Source organism: Macaca fascicularis, chromosome 12 (genome assembly GCF_037993035.2).
Source record: "Macaca fascicularis isolate 582-1 chromosome 12, T2T-MFA8v1.1".
Taxonomy (NCBI): Eukaryota; Metazoa; Chordata; class Mammalia; order Primates; family Cercopithecidae; genus Macaca; species Macaca fascicularis.
Window position 1 is genome coordinate 34,632,213 of NC_088386.1, and position 9,124 is coordinate 34,641,336.

Sequence of the window (9,124 nt, forward strand, 5' to 3'; positions counted from 1 at the left end):
GCTCCCGCCCTAGTAGTTTCAAGACCCCCCAGGCCCTGTTTGTACAACCAGTTCTCTACCTCTCGGGCTATAGAAAGCCTCTACCCTCCTCCCTCAGTGCGACTTCCTCAGCCCGCACCTTAGGACTGGGGAACCTCACCTGTGAGTCCTAATAAAGGCTATTCTCACTGCCATTTACCTTGTGTCTTCATTCCCGGTTTGGCTCCAGCCTCAGTTTACCTTTACATTTGGTGCTGAAACCCGGGAGGATATCCCTCCCTGGACCCCTGCTAGGTCGGGCAGACTCTCCTCTCCCCGAGCCGGGATCCCCTCCGCAAGCCTGGAGCCGTCTCACCAAATATAAGTCTCAATTCAATCACTGCTGGGTAAGTTTCCCCCCGTCTTGAAGGCTACCTCCAGGAGTCCCTGTCTGAAATGCGCAGGCACGTCAGGGGCTCTCTCCGGTCAACTGTGACCTTGGCACTGGGGACTAGGAGACGTCCAACCTCCCCGGAAGCCACCGTACCCCGCACTCCGTGTGGCAGTGAGAGGATGCTCCCATTGCCTCCGGACTGCCCGCCTTGAGACCATGGGAACTACCCAGTCCAAACCAAACCAAAAATCCCCTCTGGGGTGCCTCTTGGCAAATCTCCAGACTTTAAGTCTCAGCCAAGACATAAAATGAAAGCGGTTCATTTTCTTCTGCACAATAGCATGGCCGCAATATAAATTGGATAATCAGTCTCAGTGGCCTGCAGAAGGCACTCTATACTTTAACATCCTCACGGATCTGACCAACTGCTGCAAGAGACTAGGCAAATGGCATGAGATACCCTATGTTCAAGCCTTTTAGGACTTGTGTTCTCACCCAGATCTCTGCGCTCAATGCTCGTTAGCTCAGGTCCTACTCGCAAAGTCTCTTCCCTCGAGCAAGGAGAGGGATGATTCCTCCTCTTTTTCTGAGCCTCCTGACACCCTATCCCGGCCACCCCACCGGTCTCCCGCCCAACCTCCTCCTTAGCCTGACCTGCTATGATCCCCGTCCTCGTCAGCCCCTCCCCTCCCTTCCACCCCTCCTGTGCCCTCACCAAACGCAACAGATTCTGTCTCCCCTACCTCCACCTCCTCCCCTTCCTAGCCTGTCTCAGCCCATACTCAGCCCAGGACCGACCTCCTGTGTCACTTGTGAGAGGTGGCAGGCACTGAAGGAGTAGTCCGGGTCCATGTGCTGTTTTCGCTGGCAGACCTGTCTAAGATTGAAGAGCATGTAGGCTCCTTTTCAGCCAACCCCACTCAGTATTTCAAAGAGTTCAGATACCTGTGCCAGGCGTATGACCTCACCTGGCATGATCCCCATGTCGTTATGACCTCAACCATGCCCCCTGAGGAACGAGAGCATATCCTAGTGGCAGCCAGGCAGCATGCTGACCAGGTTCATTTAACTGACCACGCCATGCCAGTTGGCACTGAGGCAGTGCCCTCAGTCGAGCCCAGCTAGGACTAGCAGGTTGGTCAGGCAGGCCGCCGCTGCCAAGATATGATGGTCCAGTGCCTTCTTGCTGGCATGCAGGCAGCCTCCAATAAGTCAGTCAATTTTAATAAGTTAAAGGAGGTAGTCCAAGGTGCAGATGAAAATCCGGCCGATTTTCTTAACCGGCTGACTGAGGCACTTTCATTTCTCAGTCGGCCCCTGATATCCAAAAAAATTAAAAAAGGCAGAGGAAGGCCCTCAAACTCCCATCCAGGATTTAGTCAAACTGGCCTTCAAGGTCTACAACTCCAGAGAGGATGCAGCTGAGGCCCAACGACAGGCCAGGCTAAAACAGAAGGTACAACTCCAAACCCAGGCCTTGGTAGCAGCCCTGAGACCAGCCAGCTCCAGGAGCTCCCAGAAAGGAGGTACTACCCGAGCGCCACCTGATGCCTGCTTCAAGTGCGGCAACGATGGCCACTGGGCCAAGCAGTGCCCCAACCCAAAGAAGCCAACCTGCCCCTGTCTGAACTGTCGGCAGATGGGCCACTGGAAGTCAGACTGCCCTGGCCTAAGGATGGTTGCTGCGCCTCCACATGACGACCCTCCTCCAGGTATTGGAAGAGCCTTCCAGCTCCTCGACACCAAAGAAAAGTGAAGAGGCCCAAACTCGGGGGCCCCTCTCACTCTCCCTGAGCCCAGGGTTGTGCTCCAGGTAGCGGGTAAATCCATATCCTTCCTTATGGACACGGAGGCTACCTACTCTGTTTTGCCTTCCTTCAGTGGCCCCAGCCACCCCTCCACTGTCACAGTCATGGGAATTGACGGCACTCCCTCCACCTACCACCAGACTCCTCCTCTCTCTTGCCGCCTGGATGGCTCCCTGTTCTTGCACTCATTTCTTATCATTCCTTCGTGCCCAGTCCCCTTGTTAGGACAAGATCTCCTCTCCAAGCTAGGGGCCTCAGTTCACTTCCACCCAACCCCTCCCCACACCTCGCATTCCTCTTCCCCCGTCTCTCACCTGACAAACCCCACCACGTTGACCCCCAACTCCCGTTTCCAGTCCCCATTAACCCTAAGGTGTGGGACACCTCCACCCCAATCATTGCCCAGCACCACACTCCAGTCCGCATCTGGCTAAAAAACCCTTCCAAGTTCCCCTCTAGACCCTAGTTCCCTATCTCCCTTGAACACTGACAAGGACTAAAACCCATCATTACACGACTGCTCCAACAGTACATTCTAGTTCCAGCCAACACACCATGCTATACTCCTATCCTGCCTGTATGGAAAAGTTCTGGGGCCTATCATCTCATGCAGGACCTACGCCTCATCAATGAGGCAGTAGTCCCTACCTTTCCAGTTGTTCCTAATCCATATACACTCCTCTCGCGTGTTCCCCCTGACACCACCCATTTCACTGTCCTTGATCTGAAGGATGCCATCTTTACCATCCCTCTACACCCAGACTGCCACTTTCTGTTTGCTTTTACATTGGAAGATCCAGACACTCATATTTCTTCCCAGCTGACTTGGACTGTTTTGCCTCAAGTGTTCCGAGATAGACCCCATTTTTTTGGACAGGCACTGGCACAAGACATCCTCCTCTGCCCCCTAACCCATAGCACCCTTCTACAATACGTAGATGATCTACTGCTATGTAGTCCTTCCTGGGAGTGCTACACTTTTAAATTTTCTAGGTGACTGAGGTTATCAGGTTACCCTGGCTAAGGCTTAACTTTGCAGCCCTTCTGTCACCTACCTAGGCATACTCCTCACACCCACTACAAAAAACCTCACAGCAGATAGAATAAGCCTCATTGAAACTCTCCAGCCTCCTCAGGATGCAGAAGAGATCTTGTCCTTCCTAGGACTGGTGGGCACAGTGAGTCTTATCCCGTGGCCCAACTCAGGATCTTTAAGGCCTACATCAAGGTCGTAAGCAGCCTCGTCAGCCTGGCCTCTGACATCAGACAACAAAAGGAAGCCATCTCAGCTCTAGCCCAGGCAGCAAGCCCCAGGACAGCAGCAACCCTTTTTCCTGGCTAACCTTAGTCAGGGAAGGGGCTCAAGTGGTACACATGGCCAAGGTACACAACATCTCTTGTTGTTTCTTGTGTGCAGCCTTGAATAAGCCCCCACTGGTTGTGGTACCCTTACCCAGCCCTTTTAACTCCTCTAACCTAACCCCCTCCTTTCTCCTTCCCGGCCGAACACTACATCAATGAGTCAGGACTAGTAGAAACCAAACTCCTCACTCTAGAAAAGATTCGGGAAAGACTCCACCAGAAAAACCTCGGATCAAGGCCCTCATTCAGGTGGTGGCAGTCGTCTGTGGCTGGTTAAGTCCTACCCTTTCTAAGCCCCTTACTAATCATTGGCTTCTTGCTACTTATAGCTCCCTGTGTCTCCGCTTCATCCAGGACCACATGAAAGAAGTCTCCCAGGTCACTTTCAATCAGATGCTGCTCCATCCCTATACCCAAGTTCCGACCTCCGAAGAACCCCACGATGACCCATACCAGCAGGAAGCAGCCAGATGAACACGTCGCCCCATTTTCTTACTAGAAAGAGGTCAGAATGTTAGGCAGGAATCTAGACCCAACATGGCAGCGTTACCTGGCATAGCAGGCCTTTTGTTAAAGACTCCCTTCACCCTTGTACACACCCACAGACTTACATGCATCAGAGTTCCAGCTGGGCAACCACACTCCCCCATGACCTGCAGCTCACCTGCATTCCACAAGTTCGTAAACAGCAGTTGCAGTTAACAGTTTCCAAAGACCCCTTCCTCATGACCCTTACTCAACTCCTGCCCTAGTAGTTTCAAGACCCTCCACGCCCTGTTTGTACAACCAGCTTCCCTACCTCTCGGGCTATAAAAAGCTCCTTCCCTCCTCCCTCAGTGCAACTTCCTCAGTCCGCACCTTTGGACCACAGAACCTCACCCACAAGTCCTAATAAAGGCTATTCTCACTGCCATTTGCTTTGTTTCTTTGTTCCTGGTTCGGCTCCAGCCTCAGTTTACTTTTACAATATTCTTTGCCTCTTAGACCTCAGCTAGTCTTCCTTCTACAAATAGCCTTATCACCACCCAGCCTTATGTCAAGCTTGTATGCAATTCAATCTCTGTAAGATTTGTAAGAAAGATTGACAGAAAAAAATATTCGGTGGGTTCTTACGTGTTGATATACATTTGGGTCCATATTTTGAAAGTCAGTTTTCTTGGATATAAAATCATTTATGCATATTTTAATTTGGGGGGATTACTTTAGTTTGTAACTGTTTTATTCTAACATAAAATGTCACTATTGCAGTGCCTAATGATAATCTAATTTTTCCTTACTTTGTAAATCACTAAATGTTTTTGCTAGAGGAAAGAACCTTTCTTTCTTTCTAAAGGACATTTAGTAATTTTAGTAAAATATCTTTTTATTAGTTTCAGGTATGTGATTTACTTTTTTAATATGGAGTTTCTTTTTTATAATTTCAAAAATGCTTTTATGATTTTAGTTTTTATTCTGTTCTCTTGCTTAAGTTTTCTTTAAAGACCCCTGTTTCCATATGTTAGATCTTCGTCTATTGTTAACATTTGCCCTTTTTTTTCAAATCTTTCATATCTTTTGCTTTATTTCTTTTTGATTAAAAAAATCATCTTGTATTTCTCTTAAGGCACCATATTCTTTGTATTCCTTCTTGTGTTCCCTCTAATTTAGTCTTTATTTCAAAAGTTATTTTTTTCTTTTTTTTCTACTTTTTTTTTCTAGTAGTTCTATCATCTTGTTTCTGAGTTTTTCTAATTTTGAGTTTTGTTATTCTTTAATGTGTTGAATCATTTCATTAATGTCTTTCAACTCATTTTGAAATGGAATGTTGTAGAACTCTGATCGGTGGACATGTCTTTCTGGTATTTTGTAATTGTATTTTGTAATTGTTTGTAGGTATTTCATTTTGCTCTTCATTCTCTCCCTCTTTTCTGTGGTAACACTGTTCAGATTTGATTTTCATATTTTTCTGTTGCTCATTTTTATGTGAAATCAGTTTCCTAAAATTTTAGAAGAAAGCATGGTTTAAGATAGCTTCTCTCACTTCATAGACATCTTCTTCTGTTGTTTTTGTAAAGTGTTCAAAATTATGATGGCTTGCTTACATTTCCAGTTCTTTTCCTCATCCCGTCCCTATCATCACCTGCCCAGTCACTTTTATCAGCATATTCTTTTTTTTTTTTTTTTCAGAATCTCACTCTGTCACCCAGACTGGATTGGAGTGCAATGGCGCAATCTTGGATCACTGCAATCTCCACCTCCCAGGTTCAAGAGATTCTTGGGCCTCAGCCTCCGTAGCTGGAACTACAGGCGTGCGCCACTGCATCTGGCTAATTTTTGGACTTTTAGTAGAGATGGGGTTTTGCCCTGTTGGCAAGGCTAGTCTCCAACTCCTGACCTCAGGTGATCCGCGTACCTCAGCCTCCCAAAGTGCTAGGATTACAGGCTTGAGCCACTGCACCTGACCTATCAACACATTTTCTTAATCTCCTCTAATTGGCCCCTTTCCTGCTCCACTTTAATTTTACACTATCAGTTTCTTCCCAGTGTAAATCCTTGTTCTGGAAGACAGTCAAGCTGGCCAGTTTCAAGGAGTTGTAGGATCCAGACTTCTTCTCTTTGCAGCCTTACCTCAGGCCCTTAGCACTGATTGATTCCTGGATTGGGCAACACTTCTCCCGTTTTAACAGCTGTTATCAAATTGGACCAATGTGATTTCCAATAAGCACCTGCAGGATATTTTAAGATTTTTCTGTTCTCACGGGCATCCCTTGCTCTGTTGCTTCCACACAGATACTATTACCATGCAAGTCTCCTGGCTGTTGGTGAATTCACCTCACCTGCTTCAATATTATGGTTTGTGGAGAAACTTTGTGGCCTTATTTTCTAGTAAATACTATCTACAGGTTTTATTCATTTTTTGTTTGTTTGTTTGTTTCTTGCAATATCATTGCTCTGTTCTTACGTGGGATTAGGAGAGAGTCACAAATGTGCCATCACTACTGCCACTTTCCTTAATTTTTAAACTGCACAGAAGTCACATAGATATAGCCTTGAAAATTGGTTCCTCCGGTCATTATTAATTGGTCAGTCATTATTAACTGGTTAATCATATACTATGTTCTTTAATATGGACAATGGAATTAAAGTAAGGATTTGCCCTTCCTTTTGCATTTTAATGAAATATGGAATTTTTCATTAGAAACAGGTTGAAACAGGTTGTATGTTTTCTGCTGTAATATAATATGACATTGTATTTGAAGAAGGCAATATTCAAAGGACACTAATATTTTTCCTGTATTGTAGCACTTGGGATGAGTTTGGGTTTTAGCGTTTTATCTGCATATCTTAATTAAACAAATTGTGGTGGCTAATTTTATGTGTCAACTTGGCTTGGTCATAGTACCCAAATATTTAGTCAAGCACTGTTCTAGATGCTTCTATGTATGTATTTTTTTTTTTTTGGATGATCTAAACATATTAATCAGTAGACCTTGACATTTTGAATAAAGAAGACTGCCATTTGTAACACGACATCCTATCAGTTGAAGGCCATAGGAAGAAGGTTGACCTCCCCCAAGTGAGAGAGATTTCTTCTAGAAGAGTGCCTTTGGACTTGAACTGTAACTCTTCTGTGGATTCTTCAGCCTGCAGGCCTGTCATGTGGATTTTGGACCTGCCAGCCTCGAAAATTATGTGGACCAATTTCTTAAAATCTGTCTCTCTCCTCTTTGTCTCTCTATATATCTATAAATATTTAGACATAGTTATATCTATAGATGTGTGTATGTATCACTATATCTATATTATCCATATATAAGGTAGTAAATCTATATAATATATAGTATATAGATATCTATACTATATGTATATCTATACTATATATGTATAGTGTAACTAGATCTTGTATCTATATCTATATCTATGCTATCTATATTATGATAAATTTAGTTATCTATACTACATATCATATCTATATCATATATAATATAGATATACTCTCTATAGTATCTATATCTATATACTATCTATATTGTGATAGATGTAGGTATCTATGCTATATCTATATACATTAGTGTGCCTATACTATAGATATACTACACACAGGAAAGTTTACTAGAAAAGGAATATGTGCACACCAATGCAAGTATTCTATAATCTTTTACTACATATGAATAATTTGTGTATGAGTCAGGATTTTTTAGAGACAGATCCAATAGGGTATAAGTGTGTATAGATAGATATATCTATACTATATCTATATCATCTCTATAGACATAAATCTATATCTATAGATATCTATATTTACACTATATATCTATATAGATATCTATATAGTATAGATATCTATATCACAGCTATACTCTAGTTATATCATATCTATCATATCAGATATAGATAGATATGATATAACTAGAGTATAGCTGTGATATAGATATAGTACAGATGTATCTATATATACACACACACTCATTCTATTGGTTCTGCCTCTGGACCCCCTAATAGGAATCTATACCACGTAAGAAGAGCATTAGTACAGTTCGGCTTTAGGCTTTGAGAAAAATAATTCTTTTTTTCTTTTCTTTTTTTTTTTTTTTTGAGATGGAGTCTTGCTCTGTCGCCCAGGCTGGAGTGCAGTGGCTGGATCTCAGCTCACTGCAAGCTCCGCCTCCTGGGTTTACGCCATTCTCCTGCCTCAGCCTCCCGAGTAGTTGGGACTACAGGCGCCCGCCACCTCGCCCGGCTAGTTTTTTTTTTTTTTTGTATTTTTTAGTGGAGACGGGCTTTCACCATGTTAGCCAATATGGTCTCGATCTCCTGACCTCGTGATCCTCCCGTCTCGGCCTCCCAAAGTGCTGGGATTACAGGCTTGAGCCACCGCACCTGGCCTTCTTTTTTAAACTTTATTTTATTTTGGTAAAAACTCTTAATCTGAGATCTGCTCTCTTAACAATTTTTAAGTGTATAATGCATTATTGTCAACTATAGGTACCCTGTTGTATAGCAGCTCTCCAGAGCCTATTCATCTCGTTTAACTGAAACTTTATAGCTATTGATTAGCGACTCCTCATTTCCTCCTCCTCCAGCCCCTAGCAATCACCATTCCACTGTAGAAGCATATGAATTTTATTACTTTGGATTCTTCATGTAAGTGGAACCATACAGTATTTGGCCTTCTGTGACTGGCTTATTTCACTCAGGTAGATAAAATATAAGCTGTGAGGGACCTGTAACAAGGTTGAGACGTAAGGAAGAAGCGAGGAAGCAAAATTCCCAGCTTGCCTCCAGCCTAGACTGTAAATAAAAAGTGACAAAATGAGTCTACATAGGTTGCTTGTGACCTTGCCATGCTTTCCAGGGCAGGAGACCAGAAAAGGATTTGGGGCTAAAACCCCTTATAGCAAAATATAGGATATATTTACAAATCTGTGTCTATATCTATAAATATGTGTGTATATATATATAATATATACTACACACACACATATTTGTATATAGCATATATTATGCATATATACGTGTGTGTGTGTGTGTGTGTGTGTGTGTGTATGTAACCAAACATAGATAGGTAATTAACCAAGGATACATGATATTGGAATTCTGGCTATTTTCTCCTGGAAGGCTG

General features: G+C 43.8%; 1 long non-coding RNA gene across 1 annotated transcript; it reads left to right on the plus strand.

Moving 5' to 3' along the window:
- The first annotated feature begins 1,617 nt into the window (after positions 1-1,617).
- LOC141408138 (uncharacterized) lies at positions 1,618-4,435 on the plus strand. Its single transcript, XR_012420937.1, has 2 exons — positions 1,618-2,172; positions 3,852-4,435. It is a non-coding gene; the product is annotated as an uncharacterized lncRNA (long non-coding RNA).
- The last annotated feature ends 4,689 nt before the right edge of the window (positions 4,436-9,124 follow it).